The sequence below is a fragment of the Talpa occidentalis genome, unplaced genomic scaffold (genome assembly GCF_014898055.3).
Source record: "Talpa occidentalis isolate TD23 unplaced genomic scaffold, MPIMG_talOcc4v2.1 talOcc4.13, whole genome shotgun sequence".
In the NCBI taxonomy this organism is placed as follows: Eukaryota; Metazoa; Chordata; class Mammalia; order Eulipotyphla; family Talpidae; genus Talpa; species Talpa occidentalis.
Window position 1 is genome coordinate 20,840,136 of NW_023601322.1, and position 13,968 is coordinate 20,854,103.

Genomic DNA, 13,968 nt, shown 5'->3' on the forward strand with positions numbered 1-13,968 from the left:
ATGATGAAATCACCAGTGCATGACCCCTCACAGCTGGCAATTCCCTTGGCATCCTGCAGGTAATGCACGGCCCATAAAGGTAAAGTGACCAAGTGTGGCCTGTAAGTGCAAAATACAGGGAACAACCAAATGTCTGTCAATAGGGGAATGTGAGTTTAAGGAATACTGTGCAACCATGAGAAACAATGACCGTGATCTCCACATTGCCTTGAAGTAAAGAAAGTGAGGAGCCTGAAAATCCATCCCAATCCTTCATTTTGTAAATAGGGGGGCCAAGCCAGACACAGTGGAGAATGAGAAAGGCGCCCCCTGCTACTCAGAAGGTTGAGTGCTAGGACCCAGAGGTGGCTAGGATGCAGGCTACCTCCTTCCCAGCCCAGAGGCACCTCCAGTGCATTTCTACCTCCACCCTACTCAGATGTGGCCTGGAACCAGCCATGTCCCAGTCCTTAGTAACCCAGGGGCAGACCAGTCTTCCTCTGTCCAAGCTAAGCTGCTGTAATGGCATTGCTCTCATCCACGTCCTGCTCTGTCTTTGGCTAAACTAACGGAAATCTATCACCACCCATCACCTGAAGATGTGCCCCAAACCTCAAAGCACCCTCGAATCTTCTTCCTTCCCTCTATTGCAGAAGTTCACACCAGTTATACAGCACTTGCTTATTCCAGATCACAGTGGCTGCGCCGAGGACACCAGTCTGGATGGTCAAGACATCTCATATCACTGTGCCCTCTTTCCCCTCTTGAAGTGGAAAATAAACTTGCAGACTATCCCTTCTTTGGGCTCAGTGGAGGCATCAAAAGTCTTCTTGATCTAGGATAGGGAAACACACAGACCAGTGGGTCCACACCTTCAGACCTTGTTGTTCGAGGGCCCGCTGCAGATATGATGATGGCTGACTTCGCATGGCACCCACAGTGTGCCAGCACTGTCAATACTTCACCCACATTAACTCGTGAAATCCGAAGGATGACGTATTATCCTCACTTCTCCAATAAGTGAAACCCAAGCAGAGAGAGCAAGTAACCAGCCAGAGACAGACTTGAACTACAAGATGAATTTGGGGGCAGCCAGACAGTGAACTGGGAGCTGAGACTTGAACCAGAAACCTCAACAGGCAAGAAAGGTTGTGCAATGACTCGTAACTCAGAGGAATAGCCCCGACACGCTGAGCTCTGATTCCTTAGACAACAACTCATTCACACCCCTATGCTCCAGTGAGGCCACAGACCAAGGGATCTGCAGCGATTCCCAATAGGCATATGCATTCTAAAGATGACTTCAGATTGTTCCAGCAACCCACTAGTTTACAAAGTGTAATCAGGACCACGCTATAATGAACACCAGCTCCTAGATGCCATAAGTACCCTTTGTCCACACCCTCTTTGAGATGCCCACATCTCCCATGACACGTGTTCTCCAGGCTGCAGAAGGCTCAGGTGTGTCATGTTGTTTGGCTCCAGGGGTGTTCCAGGTGGTCTTGGCTGCTGGGCTTTACCAGGATGGAGCTGGAATCAGAGGCCACAACTCTGGGGCTGAATGAGACGTTCTGCAGTCTCCAGGCTGTCATCACAGCTACCACGAAGCAAGCTGACATCAGCCAGACCAGCCTGAGACCCACTCTGGCTCTGGGTAGGAAGGAGGTTGAGCCAAGAGATGGCCAGCAAGAGCTGCTCCTTGGCAAGCCCCACTCCACTCAATGGCTTCTTCACTGTTCCATAGAGCAGACCTAAGATTCCTCCTGCTCACCTTCCTCCTCGGAATCAGCTGTCCTCTTGGTCCCCCACTCCCTCTAACTCAGATGCCCCCAATTCACTTCTAACTCCAGGCCACCTCTCTGCCTCCCTGAGCTGCTTCCAGACCTCCTAACTTCCTGGGAGTTTTCCACCCACATCTCTCCAACATCTCCAGATATCACCCCAGATCGTTGCCCCAATCTGAAATATATCCCCTTCCCCAGCATGCACCTGTAAAGACTTCAAAGCTCAGCCCCCAACCATCTCCCCCAGGAAGGCTTCCCTGACCACCTCACTGGATCTTTGCCACCCGGGTTTCTAAGGCATTGTTCTCTGTGTTTCTCAAGTAGCAAGTCTCCCCAAGCACCGGTGGCCTTTGTGATGTAATTCTATGATGTCACCCAACTTTTTACCTGGGTAGGTAGATCTTGTCACCCCAAATGGAATGATGCTCCTTCCAAGCAGGAGTCACCTGATATGGCCCAAAGCACTAGCCCCATGCCAGCCCCCAACCAGTGCTTCCCTGCTCTTCTTTTAAAAACCCATCTATGAATAACTACTGTGATTCGTTTTCCCCGAAGCAAGCCCCTGCTGGAACCGCATGTCTGGAAATGACCGCTGCATTAGAAGAAATTAACCTTCAACTTCAAAAAAAAAAAAAAAAAAAAGGCCCAAACTGAACAAGACCTCATCTGCTCAGAGAGAAAATCTAGAAGGAAGTACTCCAACAGGTGAGCAGGGTCTGGTGGGTGATGGGATTAGGAATAATGTTTTCCAAATTTCTTGCTATATGGCTTTTATAATGAGGGTAGAAATAAAGCCAGATAGTAATAATAAAGACAAGACGAATCCAGGAGATGAAGGCAAGAAGAACTAATGCCCTTGGTAGGCCTCTCGGGTGGCCTGTCAGGAGACCGGTTAGCAGGAGGGAAGCTATACCTTCAAAAGACTGGGTGGGTCTGACCCTCAGCGCCGAGGGCAGAGCCGGTCTCCCACCCTGTGGGATGAAGCTCACGTGGGCCTTCAAAAGAGAGGCTTTTGCCCTGTCACTGATTCCTGGAACTTCAAAGAGGTCTCAAACATAGGGAATTCAAGACAAATCAAAGCAAACACAACTGGATGCGGTAGGATGCAGTTTATAGTCCTTTTTTTCCCCGAAGAAGAGGTAGAGGCAGAGGCGAAAGTCAGGTTGGAGAAGGTTTTAGATAACTCTTAAATAAAAGCTCCATAAATAGTCATTTTTAAAGGGAAACTAGGCTGTTCAAGGACAGAACAAGGGTGATGTCGGGAACGCCGGCTACTGGCTTCCCTCTGACTGTAGGACTAAACGGGCAGAGCCTGGAGTTGCCTGACCACACCCTCAATGCCCACTCCTGGCGCCAGCAGGACCCACCCTGGGTGGGGCAGCTTCCACTGAGACAGCACGATGTCCACGGGGCCCCACAACACAATATCTGGCCTCCTTGCTGTCAGTGGATCCTCAAACCTCAGGCCTATCACCAGTGTCTCTGTGGTCACAGCATGCTGAGAGACCCGGGCCCACACCTTGGTGATGTAGCTCCAACACACCTCCTCAGGGCAGTGACCCTGGGCTTGTCAGGTCAGCCTTGCTGGACAAGGAGCCAGAGAACTGGCTCGTTGAGTTCCAGCACTTTCTTCCACTCCAAGGACATCCTGGTTTCGTGTCTCCTGAAGTCCTGGATTTAAGAAGGACTGAGAGGCTTCAGTTCTTCAGAGAACAGGCTATCTAGTCAGCCATCCCCCGCATCAGTGGCAATTAGGGCTTAGGAGCCACGCCAAGTGTGGCCACCAGACTATGGAGACGTCACCCTAAGTGGGACATCATTCAGCAGCCACAGACCCAGGGGCTGAGAAGAGGCTGACTGTGAGCAGCAGGGGCTGTCAGTGAGTGGGAGTGGGTGACATGCCAGGTGCTTGTGTGCGTGAGTGAGCATAAGATGGTGCACAGTGTTGGAGGTGAGCATGGTGGGTGAGAGGTGTGTGCATGGTGGTGTGAGCTCATGAGTGAGGAAGGGAACAGAAACACTGCTTAACAAGATGATTCAAGAATGTGTGGTTAGGTGATTTCATTGTGATGTGAATGTCAAGAGACCCCTATGTTCTCTGTTATAAACCATTGTCCGGTGGCCCATGTATGTGTGGTCTATTGTTGACCGAGATGTTGCTAAACAGCTCACGACTGAACACACGTCTCTGTGAATGTGTATGCGTGCAAAAGTAGCCTCGTGGGTGAACAGGTGTATAAGGACAGCGTGTAGATATATATTGGTGAGTGTTACTATGTGCAAAGATGCACATGAGTGTGAATATATGTGAAGGGCGTATGTGAGTGTATATATGGGAGTGTGAGTGTGAATGTGTGAAAGGGTACACATGATGTGTATGTGTGTGAATGTATAAGAGGGGAGTGTACCTGTGATAAGGGTGTGAGTGTGTGACTATATGCCAGTGTGTGACAGGAGTGGAGGCATATGTCAGGGTGCACATGTGTGTGCATGTCTGCGTGTGCCTGTGTATACATGTGTGAGTGTATTGTGAAGGGAGTGTATAAGGGTGCACACATCTGTGCACACCCAGGGAGACTCTCACTGCAGGTGGAGAAAGGGAATGCTGGTTCTGCAGGGAGGTTTATCTCAGGGAAGTTCTCACCTACAAATAAATCTAGAAAACGGCTACCCAACAGCAGCAACCCCGTCTCTCCTGTCAGCCCCAGACATTAAGAAGCTCTTTACCTGAATGTCCCAAGTACACTTCTGACTCAATCTGCCCAAATCAAACATATTTCCCCTCCAATTTCCCCCACCAACTGCCTCATCCCTTGAGGGCTCATCTGGCCCTGGGGCCTGTGTCAGGACTCAGCCCTGGCACACTCCTTTGCACTCCCACCTTCACCCTGTCTGTCCTTTCTGTTGGCTGATCCTTCTTCGACCTGTTGTTTCCCCTGCCTCCTGCACCCTCTCCCAGCCTCCCACCACTGCTGCACCCTTCTGTTCAGCTGGGTCCACAGCTCTCATTTTCCTTGTCTGTCCCTGCCACCCTGTGCCCCTTACCACCCCCACCTCCTGTCTGGCCTCCAGGGACCTGCACCTTGGCATGCCAGCCCATCCTCTCCAGGGCTCTGTGGCTCCCAGAAGCTGTGCTGTCCACCTCTCTGGCCTCAGCACTGCTCTTATGAACATGGAGGGGCGGTTCCTCAGAAATGACAATTGCTGACCCTGAGATTAAAAAAGGTCTTCTAGGGGATGCTCAGTCCCTCAACTTCCCTGTGTCCCAGAGAGCAACAACCCAGTCTGCCACACTGTGCCCAGCAGAGGTGTGCAAAAAGAGCCAATTCATGTCAGGAATCGGATCCTGCATAAGGAGCAATTCTGTGTTGACCCTCAAGCCCCCCAGATGGGTTTGCATATTGTACTTGCTTTAGGTGTAGCTCAGTTCTGAACAGTGGAGAGAATGCAGACTTTGAAGCTAAATGGGGCCAGATGTGCATTCAGCACCAATCACACAGCCACGCCTCTGCCTGGCCCCGAGCACTTCACTTAACTTGTCTGAGCTCTGCACCCTTAGTTTCTCCTACTCAAAAGTGGAGAGAATGATTGTGCTTCATCAGGTCTGGTGAGGGTGAAGGCATCATGAATACCCCAAGCATACAAAATAAGGGCATAATACTTGTTTCCTCCTGTCCCCCTTCCTCCTGCCCTTGACCTACATCCATCCAATTACTTAGTGAGAAGTCATTAGATTATGTTAAAATGAGTAAGAGAGCCGTCCAGCACATTCGCTGAAGCCACAGCCACTCGGATGTTGAATGACAGTGGAGCCCAGGAAAGAACCCATTGTGACCCGAGGCTGCTGAGCAATTTCTCAGGAATCAAGAAGCACAGCAGAGGGATGGACATTTCCGACTGCACATTGTGTTTAAATTTTCCTTCCAGGAAAAGAGACAAAACCTGGAGACTTTAAATTGGGATATAAAACATCTTGATAATTTTTGTGGATTTTAAAATGGCTTGTGATCCCTGAGACAGGGAAAGGGAGGTATGAGAGGTGACTGATGATCACCGGGGGCCAGTAGAGTTCCCCAAAGAAGGAGCTTTTGTGGAGAGGTTACCGAGACTGGGAGATGAAGAACACTAGTGCAATGGACCTGATTTCCACCAGGCGCCTGGCACGCTGCAGGAGGAAGCATTAGCTGCAGTCGCTGAAATGAATGAATCAGACAATTGAAGAAGACTGTTATGAAATGTTTGTAGATAAAAATGAGAAGTGTCGTCTGGGTAAGAGACACCACACCGAGGTGATATGACAGACTATACGTGGCCCCACGGGTGTTGGTTAATGCCAACCTCCAGGAAGTGGGGGAGGGAGGCACGGCAGGACAGGGGCAGGCTCCGAGACACACACTAGATGTCTGTGCTCAGCCTTCACCAAGTCCGCATTTCCCCCAGTTATTTGATTAAAAATCTACACTCAGGCTCATCAGGTTTGAAAACATTCTAATCCAAGAGGGATAGACTTTTTTCTGGGTGACAGACTCTAGCTTCCATGAGATTCCAGTAGCCTAGAAGCGTGGACAAACCAGCATGATGAGATCTCACCAGCAATCTCGATAAGCCAAGGGTTAGTTCAAAACCTCTGTCTAAGGGCTGGAGGGGCGGTGAGGGCATTTCAGTGGGTGTGGGCTGCAGGTTTTGAGTGTAACCAGTTCAAGAGGAAACACGGGACAAGACTGGTATGGCCAACGCAGTATTAACATCATGGATTTGAGACCAGAGGAGGTGCTGTCCAGCACCTTGAAATACCAGGAGGGTTCAGGGCAGGTGGGAGTGCTGAGACCTGTCTTGAACTCAGGACAGGAAGGCTGTCCCTTGGCCAGGGGAACACAGAATTCTATACAGCTCAAAAGGGTGGTGCTTGGGATTTGCAGTTAGTAGGGGAAAAAAAAAAATAATACAGATACGTTTGAATATCAGATAAATAACAAATAATTTTTTAGTGTATGTCCACATACTATTTGGGACATACTTATATGAAACAAAGAACAATGCATTCATTGTTTACCTATGATTCTAAATTAATTGAGCATCATGTATTTCATTTTGCAACCCTAGTGTAGCTGGGGTTGGAGAGTAAAATTTAGAAGAAGGCAGGTTTTAATTCAATATAGAATTATAACAGCCCATAGCATATATAGTTTGTGCTTAATAGTAGCTAATCTAATAAATGGTGCAGAGAAGTTAACCAAGAGAGAATATATGTGTTCACAGGTATACCCATATGTCAAAACTCAGCAAATTGTACACTGAAAATATGTGCATGAATTATACCTCAATAAATCTTTTTTATCTTTTAATGGAGGAGTGGATTGCTGCACAAACAATATAAGATGTTTCCCAGAGAACCTTCTGTCCAAGTCCTCTTGTTGGGTAGCCAGGAGAGGTTTTCTGAGGTTATATCAGATTTGTAGCTTCCAATTTCTTTTCTGTGTAAATAGGTCTTCCTCAGAGTCCCCTGTACAAAGTAGATAAAAACTGGTAGCACCCACCACAGTGGAGGAGATGTTGTCAGCTGGATGCCTGGACCCCCTGTCTGGGGCCATAGGAAGAGACTTGTCCAGGCCTCCTCAACGCCAAGGCCCCAGGATACCAGGAAGCTCCACGGAGAGGTTAGTGCTACCAGGGCTGTTGTGATGGTTTGGGTTCACCTAAAGAGCAGCCTAAAGGTGGCTAGTATTTGTTAGAGAGGGTTTAGAGGAAAGGTTGAGGGCAGAATGAGGCCAGCACCCTAGTTGTATGTGTTCCTTCACCCTGGCCTTTGTCCTGGATATATTCCAAGCCCAGCTCCAAGTAGTGACCATGGGTATGTCAGTCTGTCAAGAAGAGGGCAAGGGGTTTGCTAAGGTCCTTTAGCTCCCTCATGCTCTTGAATTCATTGTAGATTTTAAATACAAGGAGACTTCATTCTCCATTGAATGACTGAAATTTCTGAAGCATTCCACAATAAGAAAAAAAATGTCCTTGAATGCCATGCCTTGGTTGAAGAAAAGGTAGGTGGATGAAATGGTGTGAGACACCCTCTGACTTGAGTGTGATTTGGTCTGGGGGTCTGCGGAGTGTGGGATGGCTGCCCCAAGCTAGTGTGGCAGGTGAAATTGCTCCCTGGGATATGGACCCACGTCCCCAGGTGCCCTCTCTCAGATAGGCCCTGGTGGAACAGGCTTTGCCCTCACCTCTGAGCAGAACCCAGCAGGATGCTGAGGACCCAGGGCCAGGTCTGTGCCATCGCCACCACTCCAGGTTCCCAGCTCATGTCCCATGCCTGGGACTCACAGCCTGGCACATCTCACCCTCACGGTCCTGTGGGCAGGTGGGGCCTCCCGGAATTTTCAGTATGAGGTTTTGCTTTGATGATGGTGGTCTTGGCCTCTTGCAGCTTCAGCTTCCCACCAGCTTCCTGTCCACCAGCCCATCTGCACTCCCCAGTAAGTCCAAAGGGAGGGAGTTCTAAGTGCCCCAAGAGCCCTCATCCTGAGCCCCTTACCTGCATATTTTATTCTAACAGAAGACCTAGGAAGCAACCATGCAAAGGGTGGGAGAGCAGGATTTAGTCCTCAGAAGCCCCATGACAGGGCTGCCGAAAAGTGGGCACAATTTGCAACGTGTTCAGACCCAAGGAGACAGCAGGACATCTAGTCCCATGCCCAGGGCACAGAGGTGCACCAGGGAGTGTCCTGAGCAGCCAGGGGCCTGTGAGATCAGGGGGAGTTCCGATGGCCTAGTAGTGACATCATAAGGAGATGCTGACCCCTGATTTTCTTTCTCTACCCCTCAAAGCATTTTACATGGAAACAGAGGCAGGTCACACAATCTTACAAACTGCTCATTAGTGGACTGAGGGCCTCTGCGTGAGTCAGGGAGGACAAGGGCTGTAACACCGCTTTTTTTTTTTCATTTAATTGTTTGCTAACATTGATAGATGAAGAATTTATGAACTATGTCAGGTTGAGTAGAATGCCCTGTAGTTTCGGAATTTATTTTTTTCCCCACCACCATCCTTTATATCGCCTGCCACTTTCTCTCTCCCGCCCTCCTCAGAAATGTCACTTCATGGATTAATTTAATAATGTCATATCTATTTCTAGGAAACTCCTGGGTTCGCAGTCCTCCTGGACACAGAGAATCAGTGCCCTGACCTTTGATGCAGAAACTAGCCAAAGCCAAATACAAGCCAGCACCCACAGACTGCCCGCTGTCAGAATAAGAGGCTCCAGGACAGGAGGTGGAGAGAGATAAACAGGGTGGGCGGGGGTGGGTCAGAAGGTTCCACCCATTCTTAAAAGCCAAGGAGAGCAGGACACCCTGAGCATTAGGAGTGAAACCAGGTGAAGGGAGAGAGAAGGAGAGAGGGCCCTGCCTGTGGCTGCCCGAGAGCAGAGTCCAGCCCTCCCCAAGATCAGAACCACCACCCCACATATGTGTCCCATATGGTGACTAGATACTGGTGACATGTCTCATTTGAGATGGGGATCTGAGGAGGAAAGACAGAAGCCAGAGGGAGAAAGGACAGTAAGCTCTCCACCCCACCCCGGTCCCCCTCCCTGCCCAGGAGTGCTGAGAGGCCAATATTTGGCCTCGCCTGTCACTAAGACCAGATCGGAGGTGGCAGCAGCTTCAAGGCACAGGTCCCAAAGTGCCGGGACTGGACTCGGTGAGCTTGGTTCAACAGCAGGAGGCTGTGATGGGCACCAGCAATTCAAGGCTTGTCAGCACCACAGGGTCACCCCAGCCCAAACCCTCCTCTTCAAACTTCCCCCAAGCTCCCTCCTTGTGCCCCTCAAGTCCCTGAAGTCCCAGCCACACCACCTGACACTCCATGGGACACAGTCCACATTGCTGATCAGTTGTCTCACCTCTGCCAGATTTGTGTCCTAACCAGTGATGGGCACCTTGGGGTCGAACGGCTGAGTTTCTAGGCCTGGCCTGCCCACAGCTTGCGGCAAGGTCTCAGGCCTCCTGATGCTCACTTGACATTTAACACCTTGTCTCCTCATATCTGTTGTCCCTCTACCTGCCTCCTTCTTCCCACCCTGACGCCTCCCACACCCCTCTACTCTGCACACACACACCTTCCACACACACACATCCTTCAACACACCCTCCACATACACAACCCCTTCACACACCACATAGACTCCACACACACCCCCTCCAAACACACACAAATACTCTCTACACACACACCCTACACACAAAACACATACACACCCTACATACCACAAATACACTTTCTCTACACACACATTCCACACACCACAAACGCTCTCCACAACCTACCCCTGACTTACATGATCTACACAGTGACCTTTGTTCTCTCACCACTGAGAACACTCACACATCTGCCTGGTATTTCGTACCTGGGTGGAATCTCCTACCCCCAGACCCCTTTCCTGACCTTAGGAAAGGCTGAAGGGGATGAGAGAGAGGAATGCTACCTAATTGGAGCTCTTTCTCCTCCTCCAGGCCAGAGGGCAGGACGAAGGGACGCCTCCAGCACGGAGCCCATTGGCCAACATGAAGCTGACTCCTGGCAGAAGGCAGCTTCCTGTTTCTAAGAAACTGGGCCTTTGACAGCCTTCTCTCGTGGGGCCACCCTTACACAGACAGCATTGTGGTGAATCTCAAGCACTGTCTCAGATTTCCCTTCCAGGCGCTCCGGCTTTCAAAGGAAAAAGGAAGTCAGCAGGCTGCTGAGACACCCGCTGGATTTGGTGAAACTGAGCCAGTTGGAAAATCAGCAGAAAATCCACCCAACCCACATGGTGCCAAGAACTTGAGAAGAGTTTCCAGAGACCCAGCCTCCCCTGCGCGCTATCTTAGATAGCCCAGGGCGATGCGATACAGGTGTGGTTTGCAAGGCCAGCACTGCCACCGCTGCCGGTCTCCTTCTCTGAAGTCACTCATGGACCACACCTGACCTTGGGTTTGGGGCCCTAACAACCAGGCTGAAAAATGAACAATTTTCTGACTCTTGGATTAAGAGATCAACAGACAATAGGCACTTAACAAAGACCACTGAATTCAACTTACTTTGAATTCCAGTTATTAAGTGAATTTAGTTCATATTTAACAACTGTTAGCTGAGGACCTACTTGGTACCAGGCTCATGTTAGGTTCTCAGGACTCAAGGATGAACAAGGTCTATACCCTCAAGCGAATCTCCATCCTGAGAGGTGACACGTGACCTGCTCTGTCTCCAGGCAGCTGGAATCTCTCTGCAGATGTCTGAATCTACTAACCTTCCCCTTCTCTCACTCACTGATGGGACCTGGGCTTCCAGTGGCTAAGCCAGAGGCCAAAGAAAAATGACCTCAGTTGTGCCCTCCTTGTCTCTATTCCTTACAATGTGGCTTTGCAGCTACCTCTCTTAAGAGGCAGAATCTGCTTCCCCACCCTTAAACCTAGGCTGGCTTTGTGACTGGTGTCGGCCAATAGAATGAGGCAGAAGGGACCATCCAGTGCCAAGTGCTTTTGCGAATTTCCTCTCTCTGTGTGTCTCTCAGCATCATGCAAGCCCATCTAACCTGCCAGACATTGAGACCACAGAGAGCAAAGCCAAGTCCAGCCAGTTGTCCTGCCCCAGCCAAGACCAGCAAAAACACACGGACACAAGTGAACCCCTGAGCCTACACAAGTCCAGACCACACTATCTGGCTTTCCTGGAGCTTCGTTAATGATCCTGATTTTCCATCACTGGGTGTTGGTGACTTGTTTTGCAACGTGATCATCACACTAGACTTCAACGCAACTGCCAGCACCAGTCAACCTACAGTCAGCCCACAGAAGGACAGCGGGTTTACCTCTCGGCTGCTTCGTCCCCTCTCCACCTGGCCGGGAGAGCCTCTGAAGGAAGCGAGTTCTCAGTTGGGACCCTGACTTGAACATGTCTGCCAAGCCCCAGCTGGGCATTTTCCCAGGAGAACGCCAGCTGAGATCCTGGGCTTCCTGGAGCCTCAGAGAGCTAATGAGAGCTCATCCTCTGCAGCAGGAGGTGTGGTGAGAATCATGGACTCTGGGGCCAGATACACTGGGGAAGTGAGCCCTGGCTCTGGCCCTTTCTAAGTACAGGTATGTGACCTGACTCACTCAGCCTCAGCAAATGCACCTGGGAAGTGGGGCTGGTAATGAAGTTGCTCCCTCAAAGGCCTTCTGTGAAGCTTACATGATGTGTATAAAACAGCAGTTCTCAAGTGGGAGCAATTTAGCCCCTGGGGGACAGTTGGTAATATCTGAAAGCAATTTGGCTTGTCACAGTGGTGGGCAGGGAGGGGGATATACTGCCACTGGCATCTAGTGGGGAGAGACCAGGGACTGCAAAGCATTCTACAACACACGGAATAGCCTCCACAATAACGGATTTTACAGCCCAAAATACCAATTCAGAGAAACCCTGAATTCTTTGTCCGGAGCCCCTGGCACTCAGCAAGTGGCAGAGATGGCCACACAGCCCTCCGGAAAAATGGCACCCAAGGTGCCAAGGTACCTCCCTTTCTGGGAGATTCAGGTCAAAGCAGCAATAGTGAACTGGGTGCTGACCGTAACCTTTGAGCCCATCTACCAGCTAGGGCTATAAAATGGGAGTGCAGGTTGTCCAAACTGATTTTAGATGTGAACTTGGCTTCCAACTGGGAATAGATTATATGACTTTCTGAGTTTCTGGCAGCTAAGAATTTATGACCGAAAAGTGGTCATCCCAAGTGAGGCTTTCATGGGTTTTACAGCATGCTTGGAGCAAAGCCTCACATTATAAAAGTGCACATTAATTGAATGTTGCAAGTTCACAGACTTATCCTGCATCTTCTACTAGGGTCTCTGTTTTCAAAGATTTAGCCTATAATAAAATGCACTGGGACCTTCCTTTGTTGATTCTGAAGGCCATTGGCCCCTGCAGAAACAACCAGGGTGGGGGCCCATCATCAGGACCCACGTTGACATTGTGCAGTGCTGGAGGTGTGAAGGGCAAGCTCAGGGTTCTTTGGATTTAAGGTAAGCTGTGGAGGGACTTATTAGAGCCAAATTGGAAGTAAGTAGGAAAAAAACTCACCAGGGTCATTAGAATATTATGAATATTCTTCAATCTGCTGAAACTGCACTCTGTTTGATCAACCTGGGTCTCAGCAGAAACCTCCCCTGTAGCTGTGTGAGCAGAGAGGAGCTGAGAGCTAAATGAGAGGGTGGAGGAGGGCAGGGGCACATGGAGACTCAGGACCCACAGAACCAAGTCTCTGAGGACCACTTGGGTATCAGCCCAAGACTGTGGAGGGAGGGAGGTGTGGCAGTGAGCATTCCAAGGTCAGAGGCACCTGGCAGGCTAGAGCGAGGGAGCGCTCCCAGCTTTGGATAGTGAGCTGGTGTCAGAGCTGGGACACAGATTCAACTTGGAATGCCCAGACCAGGGCTCTTCCTGTCTCTCAGAAGGAGCACCTTCCATGGTGAAAATGGGACATGCACTTGATTTCTTCAGGTTCATGTCTTTGCCCTATTTAAGTCTGTCCTCCTGTAGGAGGCCCCCATCTGTCTCACCATCCCTAGTCTGTCTCAGTTGTCCCTGTGTGAGAAGGTTCTAGAGGAAGGGAATTACTGAGACCATGGTTTGTAGCTGGGGCTGCACCTTTCAAGGATAGCAGGAAGGTAAAGAGAAAGTTTGAGACCCGTAAGACCAGCTCTCACTGCTTCCCATAATGCCAGCAGCCAGCCCCCTCCACTCAGGAGCAGCTAGATGCCTGCCAGCACTAGTTCCTTACTTCTTCTGAGCCTCGTCAGCCAAGATGCCTGAGGGTTGAGTAACTGCACAGCTATTAAGCAATGGAGACAGCTTTGAACCCAGCTCTGTCTGACTCCAGAGCCCAGCTGACAAGATGAGTTCTCATGACCTCCAGGCTCTCCAAGCTCTGAGTTTTTTCAACTCACTGCATGGTCTGTCTCCCCATGGCTTCTGCAGAATAGCCACTAGGGAAATTGCTCCCCTGGGGAGGGAGACTTTAGCATGTGGACAACATTTCGAGATTTGAGAAGCATTTGTGAGTGAGGGGACCACAGGTTGAGGACTGACACTATGATGCGTTAAGGGCGAACGTGAAGGGCCAACTGCAGTCCTGCCAGGAGCAGAGAAGTGGGGATCGCGAAGGGCAGGGCCAAGGGTTAGTGGGGAAAGATG

General features: G+C 50.1%; 1 long non-coding RNA gene across 1 annotated transcript; it reads left to right on the forward strand.

The window, feature by feature from the left end:
• Positions 1-2,138: 2,138 nt before the first annotated feature.
• Positions 2,139-12,673, forward strand: LOC119243074 (uncharacterized). Its single transcript, XR_005124630.2, has 5 exons — positions 2,139-2,468; positions 7,250-7,420; positions 7,693-7,801; positions 8,897-9,033; positions 10,275-12,673. It is a non-coding gene; the product is annotated as an uncharacterized LOC119243074 (long non-coding RNA).
• The last annotated feature ends 1,295 nt before the right edge of the window (positions 12,674-13,968 follow it).